The sequence below is a fragment of the Mauremys reevesii genome, linkage group 17 (genome assembly GCF_016161935.1).
Source record: "Mauremys reevesii isolate NIE-2019 linkage group 17, ASM1616193v1, whole genome shotgun sequence".
Classification (NCBI taxonomy): Eukaryota; Metazoa; Chordata; order Testudines; family Geoemydidae; genus Mauremys; species Mauremys reevesii.
This window is the reverse complement of record NC_052639.1, coordinates 9,236,378-9,260,455: the sequence shown is the minus strand read 5'-3', so window position 1 is coordinate 9,260,455 and position 24,078 is coordinate 9,236,378. Positions and strand designations below refer to the sequence as shown.

General features: G+C 50.9%; 4 non-coding genes across 4 annotated transcripts; 3 read left to right on the top strand and 1 right to left on the bottom strand.

Moving 5' to 3' along the window:
* Nucleotides 1–301: 301 nt before the first annotated feature.
* LOC120385249 lies at nt 302–518 on the top strand. Its single transcript, XR_005589373.1, has one exon. It is a non-coding gene; the product is annotated as a small nucleolar RNA U3 (small nucleolar RNA).
* Nucleotides 519–13,682: 13,164 nt separating this feature from the next.
* On the bottom strand, nt 13,683–13,764 carry TRNAS-GCU. The gene has a single exon. It is a non-coding gene; the product is annotated as a tRNA-Ser (tRNA).
* A 3,843-nt stretch (nt 13,765–17,607) lies between these two features.
* Nucleotides 17,608–17,689, top strand: TRNAS-UGA. The gene has a single exon. It is a non-coding gene; the product is annotated as a tRNA-Ser (tRNA).
* A 1,055-nt stretch (nt 17,690–18,744) lies between these two features.
* On the top strand, nt 18,745–18,817 carry TRNAF-GAA. Its single transcript has one exon. It is a non-coding gene; the product is annotated as a tRNA-Phe (tRNA).
* Nucleotides 18,818–24,078: the final 5,261 nt, after the last annotated feature.

The following is a 24,078-nucleotide window of genomic DNA, read 5'->3' as shown; positions in this document are numbered from 1 at the left end:
GACAGGCGGTCATGTGGTACAGAGGAGCCTGTGAGAGGTATCCCAAAGCAAGAGGGTTTGATTAGTTGCTAGGAGCTCCACATGCTAATCAGGAGGTGTGTTTCTGTAAATAGCGACATAAACATCTTCTAATGGCCAGTGTGCTAAAGCTGCCTCGATTGTGCTTTAATGAAATGGGAACCTGGTTTTAGATTTTTGTTCTTTAATTCGCTGGGGGTAAAACCCATTGTATGAAAACATTCACCGTGGGAATAAAGCTTGTGCATATTAGCCTGGATGTGTAGCCGAGGACAGTTTTGTTAAGACTGTATTTTGAGGGATCATTTCTATAGTTTGTAACTAGAGAAGTGTGGTTGAAAGTGTATGATCTCGCTAACCACGAGGATGAGTTAAAGTGTTCTCTTCTGAGCATGAAGTGAGTGGATAGTATTGCTTTAATGTATCTGCTGTCTGCTATTGATGAGTGTTCTTGTTTTCCTTTTGGGAAGCTGAGAGGAAAAGAGCACAGACTGAGTGGTTAGTCCTTATAAAACAAGTTTAAAAATAAATGTTTTGGCTTTTTTTTTGTATTATCTGAACTTGTTTAAAGCTTTTCTTCAGTTCTCTTTAAAAAAAGTAAAGGTAGTGTGAAAATGGTGTTTTAGAAATTTCTAGTTCAGTACTTACTGAAAGAGTTTAAAGATTTCTTTATGCTGCTCTCTCTTTTTTTTCTTGTAATCTATTTCAGTATTTAGGTAGGGTTCTGTGTCTGCATGTTCTTTTCCTTTTCCATTTGCCTCTCCACTTCTCTCTTCTTCCCTTCCCATTTTTTGGGAAGCCCCTATTTTTACTTCTCCTGCTCTGGCAGGGGGTACGCAGTTTGCTCTTGGCCCCAAGCACATCAGACAATCCACACAGGATCTGAGAGTAGCTGTCCCTTGGCCGTATAGTGGGTAGAGGGTTCTAAAGCTGTCTCAGGGTATGTCTACACTATGGGATTATTCTGATTTTACAGAAACCGGTTTTTGGAAACATATTATATAAAGTCAAGTGCACGCGGCCACACTAAGCACATTAATTCGGTGGTGTGGGTCCATGTACCGAGGTTAGCATCGATTTCTGGAGCATTGCACTGTGGGTAGCTATCCCATAGTTCCCACAGTCTCCCCCACCCATTGCAATTCTGGGTTGAGATACCAGTGCATGATGGGGCAAAAACAGCATCGCGGGTGATTCTGAGTAAATGTCATCAGTCAATCCTCCCTCTGTGAAATCAATGGCAGACAATCATTTTGCGCCCTTTTCCCTGGATTGCCTGAGCAGACACCATAGCACGGCAATCATGGAACCCGTTCAGCCTTTTGTCACCGTCACTTTATGTCTACTGGATGGTGCTGACAGACGCGGTACTGTAACACTACACAGCAGCATTCCCTTGCTTTTTGCAAGTTAACAAAGATGGTTACCAGCCATACTGTACCATCTGCTGCTTTGCAAGTTTACAATGATAGTTACCAGTTATACTGTACTGTCTGCTGCTGTCCTGGATGCTCCTGGCCGGCCTAGGTGAGGTTGGCCAGGGGTATATGGACAAAAATGGGAATGACTCCTCAGGTCATTCTCTTCTTTAAGTTTTGTCTGAAGGGAGAGTCAGTCCTGCCTAGACTATCAGGCAAGCCTCCTAAAGAACCAGAGAGACAAACGGTCGTTCCAGCTCAGAGCCCCAGACATCCTGCAGAAATGATGGGCTGCATGCCATTCTAGGGGGTGCCCCTGCAACAACCCCATCCATTGCTTCCCTCCTCCCCCACCCCTCCTGGGCTACCGTGGCAGTTATCCCCCCATTTGTGTGATGAAGTAATAAAGAATGCAGGAATTTGAAACAACACTGACTTTATTGCCTCTGCAAGTAGAGTTCAAAGTGGGGAGGAGAGAAGCCTCCAGCTGCTATGATATTCCAGGCAGGACTGAATCTCCATTAGACAAAGCTTAAAGAAGAGAATTACCTGAGAATCATTCCCATTTTTGCCCAGGCACCCCCAACTGACCTCACCAAGACCTGCCAGGAGCACTCATGGGACAACGATGAGGGATATCAGTCCTACCATACCATCTAGAGAAGGGAAGAGGACACTGCTGTGTAGCGCTGCAGCACCACATCTGCCAGCACCATCCAGTAGACATACAGCGACATTGGAAAAAAAGGCAAGAAATGATTTTTTTCCCTTTGCTTTCATGGGGAGGGAGGGGGACAACATATACCCTGAACCACCTGCAACAATATTTTTGACCCTTTAGGCTTTGGGAACTCAGCCAATAATTCAAATGGTTTTCGGAGAGTGCAGGAACTGTGGGATAGCTACAGACGTCAGTTGCCCCTCCCTCCATGAGCGTCCATTTCATTCTTTGGCTTTCTGGTACGCTTGTCTCAGCTCTCAGCTCTTAAGTTTCAGCACTGTGTCGAGTCCCTGTTGTGGCCTCTGTCTATCATGGCCTTGGAGATTTTTTCAAATGCTTTGGCATTTTGTCTTTTGGAACGGAGTTCTGATAGAACAGATTCATCTCCCCATACAGAGATCAGCTTCAGTATCTCCTGTACGGTCCATGCTGGAGCTCTTTTTGGATTCTGGGACTGCATGGTCACCTGTGCTGATCAGTGCTCCATGCTGGGCAAACAGGAAATGAAATTCAAAAGTTCACGAGGCTTTTCCTGTCAACCTGGCCAGTGCATCCGAGTTCAGATTGCTGTCCAGAGCGGTCACAATGGTGCACTGTGGGATAGCCCCCGGAGGCCAATACCATTGAATTGCGGCCACACTAACCCTAATCCGAAATAGCAATACCGATTTCAGCGCTACTCCCCTCGTCGGGGAGGAGTACAGATACCGGTATTAAGAGCCCTTTAGATCGATCTAAAGGGCTTCACTGTGTGGACGGGTGCAGGGTTAATGCGATTTAACGCTGCTAAATTTGATATAAAATCGTAGTATTGACCGGGCCAGAGAGAGCAGCAGGTTTCCCCTATTGTTTCCCGCTCTTGTTTTCTTGATTAGTTTCTCCTCTACACCAACTTGTTTGGTTTCTTTCTCAGCCTGGCTAGCTCAGTTGGTAGCGCATCAAACTTTTAATCTGAGGGTCCAGAGTTCAAGTCTCTGGTCAGGTGATAAACTACTGCCCAAGATCTTAAACTGTCTTTCTCATGTCCTCTTTGTTACTTTTTCTCTTCAGGATTTTCCCTTTCCTCAGAAGGGCCTTTTTGTGTGTGGGTTTGAGGGGGCAACTTCCTGACAGCCCCTCTGTCCTTGCAGCCTGGAGGAATAAAGGTCTCTAGGCATAGAGCATGTTCCTCCCCTGCACGCGTGCGCGCACACACACACACACACACACACACACACACACACACACACACCTGAAAATCCCTAAGGAATTAGAATCACCTGCTGCCTTCCCCTTTCCTGTTGGATCCCCAAACAAGGATGCTCTTCAGCTTAAACCCATGTCCCCTCTTTTCCCAGTGCCCCTCAATCCCAGCCCTCAGTCCCTCCTATGCTCACTGCTCCTCACTCCCAACCGGAGCCTGCTCCTCTTCACCCTTCTCCTCTGTCCCAACCCACAGCCCCCTCCTATTCCCAGTGCCCCTCAATCCCCATCCACAGGCCCCCTCCTCCTCATGCTGCTCCTCAATCCCAACCCACGGTTCCCTCCTTCCCTCCAGCAGCAGGTGCTTCAGACCCCCTCAGGAAGATTTTCTTGCAAGGTTTCGTGTAGGAGTCTGCATGTGGATTTTACAATATGTTGGAAATCTGTTGGGTTGCTTGCCGAAATGATCACTTGTGGCTGGTGTTGGATTCCCAGTCTCCATGTTACAGGGGCAGGAGAAATAAAGGGTTTTTATCCTTGTTGTGTGAATCGAGGGCAGCACAACTGTGCTTGGCAGACCCCGATTGAGGGACTCACCCTCAATTCAATAGCACTTGCTAGGCAGGGGACAGGGGTTCCAAAGCCAAGTGGGCCAAGCTCTGGGTCTCAATACTAAAATTGAGGTGTCAGACCAACGTTAGGACAGGGTGGCTGGGGAGGGATGAGTGAGTCCCTAGACAACATAGTGAGTATGGAGCCTTCTTATTTCCCCCCTTTTCCACCCAGGATGGGGGGTGAACTGTACAGCGGCACCTCTGGGCTTGCACTGACTAAGGACAACAGCTGTGAGTGGGGTGCAGAGATGGGATGGCTCATGTTAAAGGACGTTTGGTTGCTGGACTTACGAATCGTAGGGAGAAGGACACTGCCCAGCTTATCTGGGGGGTGAGTCTTTCCCTCGTGGTTTACATTTATGTGTTGGGGCTGCTGACATGACTTCTGCTAACCCTGGGCTTACATTGCAGTGTAGACATACCCTGAGAGGGCATCTATACTGTGACAAAATCCCACTGGCCCGGCTGGCCTGGATGAGTGTTGGGAAATATTTTGCTAGCTGGCAGCTGGTATTGTGGGAAGCTAGAATGTTTAGGTTTTTAAGATGGGTTAATTAGGCTTTGAGCTTTGTTTTGAGAAGTTGGCCTTGGCTAGTTTATGAAGTCACAGCTGCGGGTGTGTGTACCTTGTTAACCAATTAGCAACTGCTTGCTTGCCTGCTGCAAGAGTATAAAGATGTATGCTGGAGAGAAATAAATGACTTTTGCTGCTAATCAAACTGACTGAAAAGCTTTGTTCATATACGCCTGCGATGCAACAAATGGTGACCCCGACGTGATTGAATGAGGACAGTGTTGGTGGCCTGAACTGAAAAGAAGAAAAGGAGGCGCACCTGAGTCTCAGTGTCGAGCGGCTAGGAGCCGCAGGGCGTCCGAAAAGAGGGGCGCACCTGAGCTCAGTGTTGAGCGGCGGCCGCAGGGCGTCCGAAAAGAAGGGCGCACCTGAGTTCAGTGTTGAGCGGCTAGGAGCCGTAGGGCGTCCGAAAAGAGGGGCGCACCTGAGCTCAGTGTCGAGTGGCAAGCCGCAGGGCGTCTGAAAAGGGAGGCACACCCCAGCCCAGAGGTGAGCAGCTAACATGGGAACCGCTGCATCAGCGGAAGAAAGGACGGTGCATGAATATCTGATGCGCATCGCGGAGCGGCAGGGAGAGAAGCTCCCCTCTGATACGTTATCCCGTCTGCTGCGGTGGGGACGGAGAAGGGGACTTTCTGTTCAACCAAGTACAATTTTTGATAAAACTGTTTGGGAGCGGCTAGGCTCCGAGCTTTGGAAGTCGGTGGCTCAGGGCGATAAGGAGGCCTTCTCCCTGAGTCCAGTATGGAATAAGGCGAAGGAGATAGTAGAAACTCTCACGGCCGAGGCAGGAGTGCAGGCGGCCCTTTCTGAGCTTTGCCGCCCAACGCCCGGAATGCCTTCTGTGTTGCCGGTTGGAGCCAGAGAGTTTTTCGGTGGTGAGGACACGGTGATACCTTTGGCTTCCAACCCCTACCCTATGGATGATGTTGCCCTGCTACGGCTCCACTACCCTCCAATGTGGCTATTGGCCCCGACATGATTGATCCTGCTACGGTCCCGTTACCCCCCGATACGCCCGAGCCTATGGAGACAGCCTTGCCGTATGCGCCCCCTCCAAAGCCATGCCGTGTCCACGGGACCTGGGGGTGCCACGATTGCGGGGGAACGAAGGGGGCTCGGGTGGAACATGTGCCATCAAAGCCATATCCCGATTTGACTACGTTTACTCAGTTTACTCAGTCTGATGCCTTCTATAAGGAGATGGAGCGCCAGGGTCGACAGCTGCAGCATATGTGTGACAAGTTGGACCAGTTGCACGGTTCTCCACCTGGATCATCGCGGCCGCATCTTCACGAGCGCTTTCATCCGACTTGCCCTTCCGCCCCGCCTGGCCCCGGGGACCCTCCAACTGGGGACCCTCCGGATCCGGTACAGCGCTGGCATGGAGTTTTAAGAGAAGCCATCCTTGAAGGTCTAACCCCTGAGGCCTTTCCGGTGATTACGCCAGACCCTCAACACCCTAATCATAGACGGTGGGCCCCTTTGGACTGGAAGTTGATCCGTGAGGCACAGAAATCGATCATGGCTTATGGACTAGATAATCCGTATGTACAGTCTATACTTGAACAGGTGTTTACTGGACAGGCAATGTGTCCCTATGATGCGATCAAGCTAGCTGATATGCTTCTTACACCTACCCAGAGACTTTTGTGGAAAGATGATTGGGCTAAAAGAATTGATTTGGCCCTTGTCCGCAATTTGGATTTACCGGACGATGATGTTCGGCGTGTGGCCACTGTTGACATGCTTTTGGGGACCGGCCGCTTTGTTGACCCGCATTTGCAAGCCCGCCTCGATCCCCGGATCCTGCAGCAGTCGCAGGAACTGGCTTTGGCTGCCTTTAAAGCGGTGCCCCAGATGGGAAAGCCGAGCCCTCCCTACGCTAAAATTATGCAAGGCCCATCGGAACCTTATTCCACCTTTTTGGATCGCCTTCGAGAGGCTATTGATAGATCTCCTAATCTGACGCCAGAGGCCAGAACTGCAGTTGGACTTGATCTTGCAACCCAGAATGCAAATCCCACTTGCCGCCGTATATTAGCCACCTTGCCCAAGACTGCGACCCTGATGGAAATGATTGAGGCATGTGGTAGGGCCGCTATGCTTGAGGAGATGGATAAGGCAGCAATTCATGCTAAGGCACAGGCCTCTGCACTGGCCGTGGCGTTACAACCCCTGCTCGGGCGACAGCGGGGGGCTAGAAAACCGACCCGGCCAGCCGGCCCCTGTTTTGGTTGCGGAAAACCCGGGCATTTCCGGCGGACTGCCCTATGCAAAATGGGCAGCGGGCCTCTGATGTGTTACCTGAAGCTGCAACTGGCGCTTGCACACGATGTGATAAGTTTGGACATCGCGCCGCCGACTGTTGGGCGCGTTACAAGAAGGATGGAACACCGCTGCCGGGAAACGGATTTCAGAGCGCCCCTCGGAGGAGCGCGACGACACAAGTGCCTCCAACCAGCAACCCGGCTGCCTGGAACACCTCACCGGAGCAACCCGTGGCAGCGCCGGAGTGGACTTGGCCACAGCGACAGATGTAGTTTTAGAGACTGACGAGGTTCAAGTTCTTCCTTCCAACATCGATGGTCCATTAGGATTTGGACTGAGTGCCCTTTTGATTGGCCGTTCGTCAACATCGAAACAAGGTATTTTTGTTTTGCCTGGCCTTATTGATGCCGATTATACGGGGAATATTGGGATAATGGTACGCGCCTTTGTCCCCTGTGACTATAACTGCTGGTACACGTCTTGCTCAGTTAATACCTTTCAAGGGATGTGTGCCCCGATCGACCGCGGGTCTCGAGGGTTTGGATCCACTGGCCCTCCCCACACTGCCTTTGCTATGGACATCACTTTGCGCAAGCCCACCCGAACTGCTCGGCTTCAGGGATCCGATGGGCGGCAGATCACTCAGGGAGCTTTTATGGGGGATGCAATGCAGAGTGGGGTAACTGAGGCACCTGGGACGTCAGAGGTAGAAGATACTGTGTTTACCTTGGAATCAGCGCCCACTGGAGCGGTTGCAGCTGAGGCCCCCATGCAGAATGATGTAGGAGATGCGCCATCTAACCTAGTATCAGAATGCCCAGGGGCAGTTGTAAATGGGGCCCCTCTACAGAGCGACATGTGTCCTCAAGAACTGCCTGTGTGTGGAAAGGGAGACGAAGAGGAGCAAGAGAATTTAGCTGTGCAGCTGGCAGATACTGGCTCACCCATTTTTAGTATTGAAAGCTCTGGGGCTCAAAAAACATTTGTGCCTGTTACAGCTGCAGCAATTGAAGAACAAATCATTGCAGAAACTGTAACATCTATGGAAACCTCAGCTGAAACTTTAAAGCCTTTAGAAGCAGTGCCTGGAAAACTATTTCCTGAACTAGTCCAAGATATTACCACTGCTCATTCAGGATTTGAGGCTGCAAACAGTAGGACTGAAGAAACTGCAACAGTGTCAGTATTAGAGATGACTGCTGCAATGGTGGATGGAATGACTGAGAAAGCAACAAGATGTACACACCCTGAGCCCCTGGAGAACAACTGCTTGTTAGCTGTGCCAGGATCCCGTTTGTTTGATCCTCCCTGATTGATTTAATTGATGGAGATAATTTTTGCTTTGCCTGAATGTATAGGATGGTGTCCTGATAATTTCCCCCGTAGAACTTGAACCACGATGGTGGTGGAACAGAAGAAAAAACACTCACATCATTGATCTTGCCAATGTCTAGAAATTCCTGACTAAAAGGGCATTGAGAACTGACCCTGGTAAAGAAGCAAAGAATTGCACACTGGCAGGAAAAAATTTGGGACTCCTGCTAAAAAATGTGGTATTGATTGGATTTTGGGGTTTATTTTACAGGCTGCGCCCTGTGTTGTGGAATTTTTTTTTTTAGCATGTATTGCCCTCCCTAATTGGATTGTAAATGATATTACCCCTCCCCATTACTAACCCCTGTTTTTTAGAGCCTATTTGTTTTTTGTTTTTAAAGTTTGAGAAAACTCAGCCAAAAGGTTTGTTGAGTATTCTCAAAGGGGGGGGAGTTTATGGTGTTATTTAGGCATAAATTTAGGTAATTTGGGAGAATGGCTTTGAATTTATGTGACCCAAAATACCTTTATGTAAAGTGCTTTGGATCGGGCCCAGGCAGGCACGCGATAGATAGAGAACTTGACGAGGAAAAAAGGATCGGGCCCAAGCGGGCAGGCAACAGACAACAAGCTTGGAATACTGGTTGATAACCTTGAGGGTGTAGTTGATAGAAAAGGTAATTAACTACTAGCGAGTAATGTTAGGCAGAGTACAAAGTTAACTCTGTGGTTGCTGGAGGGAATAGCAGTTGAATTCTGCAAAGTTGCTAAAGAGTAAAGTTTTGGTGTTTTTGAAATGTTTGTAAATAAATTTAGGTAAAGATATTAGTTTGTAATTGTTTGGCTATGAATAATTTTGTTGTATTAGCTGAAGAATGTATATAGTGCTATGTAATTGTAATTGTATTAGGTTTAAGGGCATATAAGTGGTGATTTTTTTTTAGGGTTTAAAAGTAGAAGTTAATAGTAAGAACCCTTAAGCTGTGAATAGCTTTGAATTTAGAAGTAAGTTAGGATGCAATTGTATTACTGTAAATGATGTAATTGATGATGTAATTTTCCTTTTTTTTTTTGCCTGATGGTACTAAGGGTATTTGTATATTGTATGTAATGATTGCTTGCCCAGTAGGGGTAGTTTTGTTTTGTTTTTTAGATATTAAGAAAATTGGTGTTAGCTGCATAGCATTTTATGTACCATGCATTTATTTATAGAGTCAACTTTATGTTATGTGTTTTATGTTTTGTTTTGTGGTGTTTGTGTTTGTTTGTTTTTCTGGCCAGAATTGTCTTTTGCGTTTTATGTGGTTTATGTTGTGTTTTTTCTAGGACCCCCCCTCCCTCAGTGTCAGTTTGATCGCCTGACATCTGAGGGATGATTTGGTAATAGAAGTTTGCCACAAGTTGGTGTGCTATAGAGAAGGGGGGAATCCTGTAGAATTTACACCATTTATGTGTTTGATTTTTGTGTATTTATGTTTGTTTTGTTTGATGTTGCTGCAGTGGAAGCCCTTATTGGAAACCTGCTTTGTGGGTGTTTGCATATTGGCAGAACCCTCCTGGCCCCTTGGGCCACTTGCATTACCTGGAGGAGGGATGTATAGGTAAAAGTAGGGCATTGCGGAAGATATTGTTACGGTTTAGTTAGGCAGCTGGTGTTTAAATTTGCTTTTAGTTTTGCTGTGTAATAGATTGTAGTAATGTGATGCTATAAGTTGAAAATGTTTTGCTAATGTTTTTATTCCTTTTTTTCTTTCCCTCCTTTTTTGATTTTGGGTAGAGGGGGGAGGTGTTGGGAAATATTTTGCTAGCTGGCAGCTGGTATTGTGGGAAGCTAGAATGTTTAGGTTTTTAAGATGGGTTAATTAGGCTTTGAGCTTTGTTTTGAGAAGTTGGCCTTGGCTAGTTTATGAAGTCACAGCTGCGGGTGTGTGTACCTTGTTAACCAATTAGCAACTGCTTGCTTGCCTGCTGCAAGAGTATAAAGATGTATGCTGGAGAGAAATAAATGACTTTTGCTGCTAATCAAACTGACTGAAAAGCTTTGTTCATATACGCCTGCGATGCAACAGATGAGCTGATTTGGGATCCTGGAGCTCATACTGGAGCCCAGGCTTGGAGACCCTCACCCCTCATGGGGTCTCGGAGGCTGGGCTCAAGCCCAATTCTCTACACTGTAATTTTATAACCCTGCAGCACAAGCCCCACAAGCCTGAATCAACTGACCCAGGGCTTGAGAATAGTGACGTGGGTGTGTTAATGGCAGTGTAGACATAATGCTAGGCTATGTCCACACTGCAATGAAACACCCATGGCTGCCCTGTGCCAGTGCAGGCTCCCAGGCTAGGGCTGTGAGGTGGTAAATTTGCACCGTAGACATCTCAGATCAAGCTCAATACCGGGCTCTGGGACCCCACGAGGTTGGGAGGGAGTTTAGCAAGCAAAAAAGGTAAAATGTCAGTGGAGTATTACCCCGGACTCAATGGCAGTTCTCCATTGGTCTGTCTGCTTTGGGGCAGGGACAATAACACGTCCTGCTGCATTCGTTATTTCAAAGGGCGGTTTAGGATTTTCTTTCTCACACACGGTGCACGAAGCAGGACTCAATCCTTGGTGTAAACTAAATGAGCCGCTCACAGATTCTGGCAGCCACAATGAGCATTTGCTGTGAGAGCCCAGACCTGCCCCTGTCCCAGAGGGAGGGGGGTCATCTGTGAGAAGCTGGACCACTGACCTATCAGCTCTTAACTCCCAAACTTTCAGTAATTCTGTTATCAGTGCTTGTGAGTATAATCTAAACAGCCATACTGGGCTGGACCAAAGGCCCATCTAGCTCTGTGTTTTGTCCTCTGACAGTAGCCAATACCAGGTGCCCCACGAGTTATACAACAAGTCACCACTGGGAGTTGAACCCAGGATTTCCTGTTTACAAGACAGGCACTTTAGGCAGCTAAGCCATGGTGCCTACCTGTGGCTAAACTACCGTGTCTGCCCACACCGGACTCCCTGCCATCCCCACTGGGGCCTGACAAACTTTGGTTGTGTTTGGATTCTGCGAAGCAGAGGAGCAGGTGAGGTTTTCCTTGCAAGCTGTGTGTGTGTGTCACGGAGTGTGGGGGAGTCCGGCCCTGCACCCCTCTTCCTGAACTCACAGTGACTCTCAGCCAGCCAGTAAAACAGAAGGTTTATTGAACAACCGGAACACAGGATACAGCCCAGCTTGTGTGCAGAGCCAGGAACCCTCGATCTGGCCTTTCTGGGGTTCAGGGTGCTTGGATCCCAGCCTAGGATCCCCTGAAACCCACCTCCCAGCTCCCAAAACCGAGGAATGCCTCCACTCCCCCGTTCCCTTTTGTCTACCTCCAGCCAGAGGTGAGACCTCCCCTCCCCCAGGCCAGGCTCATGTTACAGCTGCATACCTGTCTCTGCCTACCCAGCACACAGACAGCCCCTGCTCCTTCACAGTGTGTGTGTGTGTGTGAATCTTTGGCCAGGTCTGCACTACAAAGTTATTTCAGCATCATTATATTGCTCAGGTGTGTGAAAAACACACAACGCTCCCTCGGTCGGCAGCTTGTGGCTGGTGCACACACTGCAATGCCATGTCTGGTGACAAAACTTCCCTCTTTTGGTGACAAAATAAAACCACCTTGACAAGAGGTCTAGAGCTTTTTGCAGCAAACTCAAAGTGACAAATTGTCAGTCTAAATGCTGCTGGTCATTATATCACCATAACTGGCCTCCACCAGTATCCCACCATGCCTGCCGTGAAATCACCTGCCCTGCATTCCTGCTACAGAGGTTGGGTCCCTCCCCTTTCATAGCTCCAGAAAGTTCTGACAGCTGAGCTGCTATTTACACTGGAATTAGGTTAATATAACTGCATTGTCAGCCTAAGTAATGTAATTACTCCAACCTAATTTTGTAGTGTAGACCTGTCCAAAGAATCACACACACACCTTGGGACCAAAACTTCACCTATTCCTCTGCTTTACAGAATCCAAACATGAGCAAAGCTTGTCAGGGCCCAGTGGGGATTGGCAGAGATTCAGGTGTGGGCAGACACAATGGCTTAAATAACCACAGGTGTCATAGTTTAGCTGATTAAAGCACCTGTCCTGTAAACAAAAGATTCTGGGTTCAACTCCCACTGGTACCTTGAGGAGTGGCTTTTGGGGCACCTGGTATTGGCTACTGTCAGAAGACAAGATTCAGAGCTAGATGGACCTATGGTTTAAATTACACTCACAGGCACTGATAATAGAGTTACTGAAAGTTTGGGTGTTAAGAGCTGATAGGTCAGTGGTCCACTCCCCTCAATGAGGTTTTACCATTTCCACTTGCTAAACTCCTTCCCAACCTCTATAAAATTACAGTGCAGACATATGGGCTTGAGCCCAATCTCTGAGGCCCCATGAGGGGCGAGGGTTTCTGAACCCAGGCTTCAGTGTGAACACAAATATCTGCACCACAGTTTTTAGCCCCTCAGCTTTAGCTCCAGGAGCCCAAGTCAGATGACCCAGGGCAGCCCTGCTGCCATCTTTATCCCAGGAGAGATGGACTCTAAGGGTACGTCTCCATTGCAATGGAAGCCCAGGTGTGGCACGCTGTGCTCAGAGCAGCACCCTGCAAGTCCCATATTCACCACTCTCATATAATGATGACATGGTTTGTACAAAGTCTGCATGGTGAGGTGTCATTTCAAAAGTCTTGATCTGTTGAACATTAATATCGTGTTGGATTGTGTGTGCTCGCATTGGTTGGGAAGTTATGAAGTTTTGCTCTGTGTGCGTTACTGAGATATGTTATGAGGTTGGGAAATGCCCCCCACCAGCCTTTCAGGTGTGACAGTGGAGGAGCCAGACTCGCTGCTGGCCCATTGAAGGGATCCACACTCCCAAGGACTAGCCCAGGAACCGTGTACAATGCAGGCTTCTCCGAGATAGCACAGCGAAAATTGACATTGCTTGACTCACATCGTAGCAAAGGAGCTTCCTAGCAAGTTGGAAGAAACTATGAAAGAGGGGAAGAGACATCATGACTTGGCCTCTCTCCCCCACAACTCAATACCTGTAAACACATCTGGAGGACAAACACTGAACTGAGATGAATCAGAAGAGAATAATAATAATAGATTCAAATCAACGTCCCCAAACAGACTAGTATGGGTGTTTCAGCAGAAAATTTTCAGTCTGGGGAATTTTGTTTTCTCAGTCAGACCTTGCCAAGGGAAGCAGGGAGAAAATGTTTGAGTTGCCTCCTTCAGAACAGCTTGGTCTAGACACTAGCTCTGGTTCACTGCTCTGGCCTTGCTCGGGTTGAGGATATTTTAATAATTTGGGGAGGTGCCAGGGTGGTTGAGGGAGATGAGGAGGATGTTCCCTTTTGAGATAAAAACTAAGAAATACAGAACTAGAGAATTTTTTTTTTTTTAGAAATCTGGGATTTAGACATTTTATTTAAAGTAAGGGCGTTCTGAGTTTCTGTTTGCAAGAAGTACCATTGTTTGATCTGTCATTGTACCAAAGGGGGAGATGGTTGTCTATAAAGGATGGGTGAAGACTAAATGCATCCAATGAGGATGGGATTCGAACCCACGCATGCAGAGCACAATGGATTAGCAGTCCATCACCTTAACCACTCGGCCACCTCATCAGAACTGTAAAGAAAAGGACAGGAGGAGAAATCTAAGGCCGGCAGAGACAGGGGCAATAAGGCATTTTTAAATACTAAGCGGAAGCAGGGGCTGAATGAGCTCCCTCCTCACATCTAGTGAGGAGCTGGGGGAAAGACTTCAGGAACAGACGATGTTTGCATAGACAAACCTACTCTGCCTAGATATGCAGCATGATGGGGCCACTTTCCCAAAAATGACCAGTTTTGGCTGGTGGCAGGTTACAAATCACTTTAGGATTGAGTGGATTGAAATGTTATTATCCTTCCTGCATGAATGAAAGGCAGCAGAACATACCTAGTCGGTCCTGATGGAGGGGTAGGTGGGTGAGGAATAGCTTTTATTGGACTTCATAGAAGTGATTGAGAACATCACCCTAAACCAGTGGTCCCCAAACATTTCACACTGTGCCCTCTTATCCAGTTGGGGGAGGGCAAAACCAGAGCTTGAGGGATTCAGCCCTGGGTGGTGGGGCTCAGACTTTTGGCTTCAGCCCCAGGCCCTAAGAAGTCTAATGCCAGCCCTGGTGACCCCATTAAAACAGGGTTATGACCCACTTTGGGGTCCTGACTCACAGTTTGAGAACCACTGCTCTGTGCTAAAGGGAGAGAGTTTTCCTGTGGGTGTAGTTAATCCACTTCCCCAAGAGATGGCAGGTATGTCAGTGGGAGAAGCTATATCAGTGGGTGTGCAAGCTGTGGTGTTTGCCACATTTAACAAGTTTAATCAAACCCCATTTTTAAAACCATCTGTAGCCTGGGAATGGCAAAGGACCTCGATGAAGGAGGGTCTGTCCTTTAAAGTCCTGGAGATCATGAGTCCATGCTTTTGCCAGCATGGGAGTATAGCTGAGTGGTAAAGTGCTTGATTGCAGATCAAGTGGTCCTTGATTCAACCCCCAGTGTTTTCTTATAACCTTCTTTCTTTTTTTTAAAAAAAGGAAAACATTTTCATTTTCATTCTCCATTCTGTTCAGGAGCTCCACTGTACAGGGTTGCTTGATATGGATGTAAACACTCAACATTTCACTGTCCAAATGCATAAATACCTAGCAAAGCTGTCTATCAGCTGAAATCAGTTTCAGTCCTCAAAGTGTCAATTTATGTTTTCATCAATTAAACAAAGGTATCATATGAATATACATTTGCAGATCCCTCTTCTCCAGGAGCTGTGCTGTGCAGAAGAACAAGAGTCACATCCAGCTGCAGTTCAGGAGTCTGATAACCAAAGAGCTGTTGCCAGCTCAAAGAGCCTGAGGCGGAGCAACAGCAGGGTTCATTGCCCGGTGTGCGTAGCACTAATTGACACACCAGGGTGGAGAAGCAAAACCAGGTTTATTTGAGCCCAAATAAGGTGCCAGGGAGAAAAAGCATTCTCAAATCCTGCACACCCACGCGCAGGCGGGGTCCCAGCATTTATACCCCACTTGTTTGTGTAAGCCTTTTGTTTGGTTTTCCCCCTCACCCCTCCCTTCCCAACAGCAGTTACTTTAAACATTACATTTCAGCATGTTAGAAAAGTTCTCATTCGCATGCTTATCTATGGCCTTCACAGCACAAACACATACAGATTTTCCTCCCCCCTCTCCCCCTCCTCCCCGCCGCTTCTGCTGTTTTAAACTCCTGCATTTGCAAGCTGAGACAGCTGACAGTTACACATTTTGCTTGCTGTCTGTTAGCATCTTAGGCTGGTTAAAGTTCACAGCATGGAAGACCTCTGGTTCACTCAGGCCTGTAGTCACAACTTTGGTTTACTTAGGCCTAGTGACACCAACAGAGCCAATAAATGTTCTGAGGGCTGGAGAAAAATGCCTTCTAGTGAGCTATTGAACAAGCTCAACCTGTTTAGCTTATCAAAAGAAGATTGAAAGGTGACTTCATTGAAGTGTTGAGGGGCCTTAATGGAGAGAAAAGATTGGATATGAAAGGGCTCTTGAATCTAGCAGAGAAAGGCATAACAAGACCCAGTGGCTGGACGGTGAAAAAAGACAAATTCATATTACAAATAAGATGCAAATATTCAACAGCGAGGATGATTCACCACAGGAACAAGTTACCAAGGAAAGAGGTCGATTTGCCATCTCCTGATGTCATTTCATGAAGACTAGATGCCTTTCTGGAATGTGTTTGCCCCAAAGTAGCTCTTGTGTCATACAGGAGGCCTGTGATATGCAGGGGGTCAGATTAGATGCTCTAATGGTCTCTTCTGGCCATCAAGTCGACTAATTTCTGAAAAACTGAGTGTAGCATTGGGAGCAGCGTCTGATGTTTTCCTGTCTAGCCGGCTTGCTGCCTAGAACGAACGCTCCTTGAGTGGGGTGATCCACAGGGAGTAGCTCAAACCTCCAAAGTGCCTGGCCAGGGGCAGGACATTAGCCCAGCAAGGGAGGGGTGTGGCAGTGACATCACAAAGGCCTTTTGCAGGACCTCAGACTATTGGTCAAAGGTGGTGGGGAGGTGGTGACCTCACAGAGAGATGCTGACATCAGCCAGGCAGGACAGGGGCGAGGGGCCAGGGAAACCTCAGAGACCCCTGTGGCTTTGCTTCAGCAAGTCTCCTTCTCCAGGTCTCTCTTTGAGGACTGAGAGAGTATTCGGGTTCACGGACGTGAGCGCCAGGAGGAACCTCTTTCGACTTTTCTCCTTCCCTTTTAGTGATTTTACTAGAAAACAGACGTCCCAGTTTAGAAGGTAAGAGCCTCCTCGAGGTTTGAAACCTGTTCAGTCTGATCCATCTGGTGACAGTTGAATTCTAGGCATGGAAAACACGAACTTAAGGAGGCAGAATTTTATTTCGCACCTGGGATTTTGTCCCATAGAATCACTGTGGTCATTAGGGTTTATCCTTTTTGTTTCACCTTTTCCTCCATCCATCCCTTCCTCCTTTCTCTTTGTCTCTTGCTTCTTTTGTCCTTTCACATGTTCCCCTCCCAACACCAGGAGCGGTGTGTGTGTGTGTGTTGCAGGGGAGTGCTCTGCAGCTCCCACTGTGGGAGGTCCACCCAAAAATGTGGGGCTGAAATAGTGCTCGGGCAGTGAACCCCACCAGTGACCTGGGCCATCCTTTGGGCTCTCTGGTGAGAACCCTCAGCCTCCCGTCCTCAGTCTCTACCCTGATTGGCTGAGCAGGGGGTTATTGACAGGGAGGAGACTCAGGTCCTTGTTCTCTTTTAAGACCAAGGAAATAAGTCAGAACCAGTCATACGTTTGACAAATTTTGCTGCTTCTCTTCATTAATGGTCTCTGAGCAGTTTATGATTCTCTCTAACATTGCAGTTCTCCTCAAATGCTTGCTGAATAATTACTGTGCACTGTTGTTGGTCTGGAGCTCATCCGAGAGCACTTTATTCAGGTCATTCAATGTGTGAAATTCAAGGTCTGATGGTTAGTTTGAAAATCAGGGCTCTTGGGTCCTATTCCCAACTCTGCCACTGGCTGGCTGTGTGACCTAAGACAAGTCAATTCTCCTTTCTCAGCCTTAGCTTCTCCCTTTTTCAAGTAGGGATAATGATGATCCGCTCCTACCTACCTCACGGTGGGTGGAGGATGGGGATCCATTGGAGAGTGTCACTAGGAGTATCAGAGGGGCCGTGTTAGTCTGGATCTGTAAAAGCAGCAAAGAGTCCTGTGGCACCTTATAGACTAACAGACGTATTGGAGCATGAGCGACTGCACATGGCTAAGCAAAGAGAATAAACCCCAAATCCCCCCCTGTGCTTTGGGAGCCAGGTTTGCGGTGGGAATCCTGTAGTTCAGATGACTTCACACCTGGGCATTGTGATTCTTTACCAGTTTCTCTGGCATTGGGGCAGTTTTGTGCTCACAGCTGTGATGGCCGAGTGGTTAAGGCGTTGGAGTTGAAATCCAATAGGGATCCCCTGCGCAGGTTCAAATCCTGCTCACAGCGAGGCCTGTGTTTTAGCCAGTCTCTCACCGGGGCAATACCTCTGTACAACCCCCTGAGACACTCTCAATTCTCTCCCCACCCCAAGGAAATCCTGTTCTGCTCCTTTCATAGAGATCCCTGGGACACCCCCTCACAGTGTGTCCCTGAGGGGTCAGGCAAACTCTCAGTGCCTGAAGCCTTGCTGACAAGCTCTTTCTCTTCCCCTTCAGCGCCTCCCACTTGCCAGTGACCAGCTGTTCAGTGGGGTGCAGGAGGCGCTGGGCGGGGAGGGGGAGGAGAAGGGACAGTAAGAGGTGGGGGAGGGAGAGGAATGGGGCAGGTATGTGCAGGACTGGACGTGAGGGGATCGGGGTGGGGGCTTGGGGGAAGGGGGGAGTGGGGGCAGGGCCTGGGCTGGAAATGGGGGGCTTTGTCACAGACCCCTCTAGGGCCGGCCCTGAAGGGAAGCACTGACTATCACAGTGACAATAGAAGTGACCAGCCTTGCGGGGGAGGCTGAGGGAGATCCGCACTCACCAGGTCTCTTCTCTCCCCCACGGTGAGCCAGACACTGCTCTCTCCTGGCTCTCACTCTAGCAGCTGGACGCCAAGGAGCCATTTCCCCACAGGAAGTGCATTGAGTGCCCCTGTGGTGCTGGGGGGCTGGCGCTGCTGCTGCCTGTGGGGCTGGCAGGGGGGCTGATGTCTGCACAGACTCTCAGCTGCCAGGCCGGAGGGGGCACTTGGGACCTTACCAGACCGGCTCAGTGAAGACGGGGGGTTGACAGAGCAATACAGACGCTCTCCAGAGCACGGAGCAGCAGCCGCCCATGCAGCCAGGCAATGAGCATTTCCCACAGCCTGGAGCCGAGGGGGAGGCGGCAGCTGCTGTTCCAGCTCCTCGGGGACAGGCCCTGTCAGCCAACAGCCACTTCTTACTCCCCACAGCTAAGGGCGTCGGGTTCCTCCGGTGCGGGTGTGGAGCAGCCGTTCGTTTTCCTGTCCTTTTTGTGTGCAACTGCTGACAAAAACATCCCAGACAGAGAAGCAACAGGCCAAAATACTTCCATACAGCTGCTGAAGTAGCTCAGTTGGGAGAGCGTTAGACTGAAGATCTAAAGGCCCCTGGTTCAATCCCAGGCTTTGGCAGGCCCTTTCTTTGGTCTTTGTGCAGTGGTGCCTTGTTTTCTGGGAGCACAGCAGTGCCTGCACCCAAGGTGAGTCCCTGAGCTTGGGCTCTGCAGTAGGAAAACATAGAAGGGGCTTCTGCCCCTAGTTGGCCCACCTGACCTTTAACAAGAAGAGATGGGAGCTGTCTTTCCCAACATGGCAGGAAGAGAGTGAGGCAGGAATGGTGCCAGAGGGCTGCTGGGCAGTGACAGGCAGGGATTGGGGATGGAAGCGCCTCTGCGCAGCTGAGCAAGGGCAGTACCAGGGAAGAGGCCATCTGTAAAAGTGACCCAGCAACACCTCTCCTCCTCTGGGCACCTAGAGCAGAGGCGGCTGGTGCTGACAGCTCCAAGTGAAGGCTTAAAAGCTACAGAGCAACTGAGGGCAGGGCCAGAGGAGGGCAGGACCATGCCTATGCATGGCCACCAGACGGCCACAAAGACACCCAGCCAGCCTGCTCCCTGCCATGCCAAACCCCCACTGAAGACGTGCTTAATCCACTTGCTGATCAGGAGGAAAACCTGTCAAAATCTGTGTGCGAGAACTCACTCGGCTCGGAAGGAGAGAGTAAAAAGAGCGAGTGAAAAAAATAACCAGTGAGAGTGAGAGAGAGAGAGAGAGAGAGAAAAGAACGTGAAAGGCAGAGAAAGAAATAAAGGGAGAGAAAAAAAATTAGAAAAAGAAGGAAAGAAAGGAACAGCATGAAAGGTAGAGGGGAAAAAAGAAAGCAAGAACATACAAGCTAGAGAAGGAAAGGAATGAAAAAGAACGAATGAACCACAAGCGCTAGCTGAAGCTGGAATGGGAGAGTCAGAGAAAGGACAGACTGACCCGTTAAGTAAGGTTGCACCCGATTCTCCATGTTGGGGGCACAGTCCTCCCATTTCCGTCCTGGCCCTGCTTGGGTTGACCATCCATAGGTGTCTACTGGCACTTCCATGCTGCGAGGAGGGGACAAGCCCCCCCATACCCTCCCCTCGGGACATGGGCTCTCCCCAATCCTGACCCCCTTCCTGCACACTCCTGGGAATGGGGGAAGGTGGGGGGAAGCCGTGTGCTGAGCAGCACCGTGGGTGTCTCTCTGGGGCGAAGGAAGAGGATATTTTTTGTACCAGAAGGAAAGAGCAGGGGGTGGGGTTGTTTGTGGAGCCGGGGCGCACACCAGAGAGAAGAACTGAACGCAGCCCAGCGTGAGCCCAGTGCCAGTTGGAGCCGAGACGCCCATACCTGGAGGACCATCTCCAGAACCTGCCTTGATGGTGCCGTCCATCACCGCTCCCACATGGAGCTTCCCACCTAGACCTGCCTGGACGAGGTGAGGTGGTGCACTGGCAAAGGGGGCGGTTTGAGCAGGGTTCTGTGTGTGTGTGTCTAATTTTGGGAAGTGAAGTCACAAACTGCTTGGGCTGGTTTCCTATTGGTGTGACCGATTTTTGCGAGGCTTCCCCGCCCCACCTCTTCTTGTGGCACTAGGGCGTGCGGCGCTGCCGTTGACACGGCAGAATCAAGGCCCCCGTTGGGCCAGGCGCGGCCCAGACACAGCAAGATACATGCCATGCCCCAGAGAGTTTACAGGCTCCATACCCAAAAAGTGGGAGGAGAAACAGACCCAGTGTCACACAGCAGCACTGAGAGCAAAACCCAGGAGTCCTGGCTCCTCCTGCTCTAACCACTAGACCCCACTCTGCTCCCAGAGTTGGGGCCAGAACCCAGGAGTCCTGGCTCCCAGAAGGGGGAGGGGTCTAGTGGTTAGAGGAAAGGAAGATGGGTGTCAGGACTCCTAGGTTCCAGTCCCAGCACTGGGGTTAGAGTGGAGTCTCGTAGCTTAGCACAGGTGGGGCTGGAGCCAGGACTCCTGGGTTCTTCCCATCCCCCTTCTCCCCAAACCATCTTGCACAGCAGGAGGGAGCTGGGCAGGAAGTGGTGATGAGGTGAAAACTACCAAGAAATGCAAATCCTAAAAGGAGACTGTGCCAGGAACCGAGTGGTGCACAAACCATGGCCTCATCTCCACCTCTAACCCCGCCCCCCTTGGCTGGCACTGGATTGTGCCCCCTGTGCCCCCCCAATCCACCCCCTGAGAGCCCTGGGGGGCAGGGAATAGCCATGGTGCTGGGCCCCCCATCCAATTGAAGTATTCAGTGTTGCAGTGACCCAAGGTGTGTGCACAGAATGGGGATGGAGTGTGTGTGTGTGTGTGTGTGTGTGTGTGTGTGGATGGATGGATTGATTTCTGCATGTATTTGTATATGTGTGGTTTTCTGTAAGGGTTTTGTGGGGGGGGTGTTATTCCAGCTGTGGGGGTTGTGTTTGTGGCTGTGCAAGTGTGTATGTTCATGTGGCTGGATTTGTGCATGTGTTTGCATCTGTTAGCAGTTGTGTTGATGTTGGCTGGATTTGTGCGGGTGTTTGTGTATATTAGCAAGTGTGTGTGTGTTTGTGTGGCTGGATTCATGCATGTGTTTGTGCATGTTTGCAAGTGTGCGTGTGTGTGCGCGCGTGTGCTCTGCTGCCCTCTTTCTGCGCAACAACCGTTTCTCTATATGTCACAGCCCCCATACCGTCGACCCCGGTGGTGATTTCCCCATCTTACAAGGGCTGGCTGCCCTGACCCTTCTCCCCTCTGCGGAGTGTGGCAGGGGCTGCAGCTCACCCCCTGTGGGGCAGGAGGGCCCAGGTGCGGGGTGCTGGGCTCCGATGCACCTGGAGAGCAGCTCAGGTGAGGTGGGGCAGGGCGTGTGGTGTCCGTTCTGTGTTGCCAGGTGCTGGGCTGTTGCACAGTCCCCAGCCACGCCGCACAGCACACCCCGAGAGGGGGCAGGGGGCCAAGCAGATGATCCAGCACGAGGGGGAGAGGATGTGTGCTTGGGGGGACTCCAGTGACAGTGAGTTCCACAGGCCTCGGCGCAGGCTGCATGGGGCAGGAGGTCCTTGTGTTGGGAGCAGTGAGAGTGAACTGCGTGCAGTTGTGTCTCTGAGCATGATTGTGAATATTCTGGTGTGTGTGGCTGGAGGTGTGATTGTTTCTCTCTTTGGGGGTTGGGCTAGCATGTCCCTCTGGGTGTGTTGTGTGTGAGTGTTCTTGGGATTGTGTGAGTGTCTTTGTGCGTCAATATGTGTGTGTGTCACTTGCTGCAGGATACAAAATTCTGCAAAGCCGCCAACACACACACACACAGAGTGGGGCTCAGCCCCACCAGCAGGGGGCAGCAGGGACACACACGTCTCTCCTGGGCCAGCTTGGACAATTTCCCATCACGACCCGGCACAGTGCTGGTGCCCCCGCACGGGGGTGGGCAGCGACCGGGCGGGGGGGGGGGGGCAGATGTGCTGGATTCAAAAGGAAGCACTTTGGGAAAATCAGTCACGGCCCTTAGCAGAGCTGAGACACGGACCCAGTGACCCCTGCACCACCCTGGGAGGGGAGTGGGGTTGAGTGGTCAGAGCAGGGAGGGGGCTGGGCAGCAGGACCCCTGGGTTCTACCCCTGGTCCTGGGAGTGGAGGGGGTCTAGAGCAGGGGGACTGGAAGCCAGGACTCCTGGGTTCCATAGGGGAGACTGTTTTTTCTTGTGCTCCCCTCCCTAGAGATCCCAGCCCAGCCCCCTAGTGGAGAGTGAGTGGGAGCAGGGGAAGTTGCTCTCCCACTTCAGAAACATGATTCAAACTCCCCTCCCCCATGGGCTGTGACATCATAGACCCCTCCCTCCCCAAGGCAGACAGTAGAAGCCCCGCCCACCACAGAAGGGGGAGTCAAATTGCACCCACAACAATCCCACTCATGGTTGCAAAGAAACCCCACCCAGCCCCCTGCTAGGACAGGATCTGCTGCTCCCACCTTTTTGTTACCACCATGAGCTGCTCCCTGCCAGGCACCACTCCCCATTCACACCCCTTTGGTCACTACGTAGCTCAGTAGCAATCACTGCCCCGAAGTGACTCCAGCGCAGGCACCCACAGCACGAACTCCCCACACCGGATTCTGTCCACACGCAGAGAATTCTCTCCGCCGGGCTCCTTCGGTTCCTCTCGCTGCTCCCCGTCCTGCCGCCAGACACTGCTCATCTGCATAGCCCCGCCCATGGACACGTGACACCCACTGTCGTTCTGGTCTCCAGTGAATGAGTCGCCTGCAGAGAGTGAACACGTCACCGGACGTCACAGCCCCAGCGCACGTCACAGCCGCCGGGCGGGGATTGTCTGTGAGCCCCGCGCTGGGGGCGGGGCTTCAGGGAGAGACCCAGCCCCATAGACAGCCTGGGGCAGGGAGATATTGCGGGAAGGGAGGAGGGGATGGGGGGAGAAGGGGGGAGGGAGAGACCCACCCCCATAGCCCTGCAGGGGCAGGGAGATATTGCGGGAAGGGAGGAGGGGATGGGGGAGAAGGGGAGGGAGAGACCCAGCCCCCATAGACCCCTATGGGCAGGGAGATATTGGGGACCGGAGGGGTGAAGGGGGATTGGCAGAGACCCACCGGGGGGTGCTGGTGAATTGGGGTGGGGTGGAGGGAGACATGTCGGGTGGGGGTGGGGTGTGTGAAATGTTGGTCCAGGGAATCTGAGTCACTCCCAGGACATGTTGTGCAGGGGGGAGCACAGAGGCAGTGAGAGAGCCCCAGCCCCACAGAGCCCCAGAGGGATATTGGGGGCAGGAGGAGGATGGAGGGGGAGAGACCCAGCCCCATAGACCCCTAGAGGCAGCGGGATATGGGGGGGTAGGAGAGGGGATGGCAGAGGAGACACCCATCTCCTTAGACCCCCAGAGGCAGGAAATGAGGGGAGAAGGGGGGAGGGAGGGATCCAGCCCTATAGACCTGTAGGGGCAGGGAGCTATTGGGGGCAGGAGGGGAGAAGGGGGGTTGGCAGAGACCCAGCCCGGGGTGCAGGGGAAATGGGGTGGTTTGGAGGGAACTGGGGAGGAGAAGAGACACATGGCAGGACACATGTTGGGACAGGGAAACTGACTCACTCCGAATACATGGGGAGCAGTGCAGGGCGGAGGCAGATCATGCTGGTCCCAGGGTAATTTCAGGGGGTTCTGATTCCCCACTCAGCCGGGGGGGGGGCTCCCCTCTGGGCTGAGGAGCCCTGGGGTGGGGCGGGTGCAGGGGCTGGGTGTGTGTGTCGGGCTGGGGGAGCTGCCTGGGCAGAGGGGCTGGAACCAGGGGCGGCTCCAGGCACCAGCACCCCAAGTGCCTGGTTGGGGTAACAATCGGCAGGGGGGGGGGCTCTGCTGGTCACCC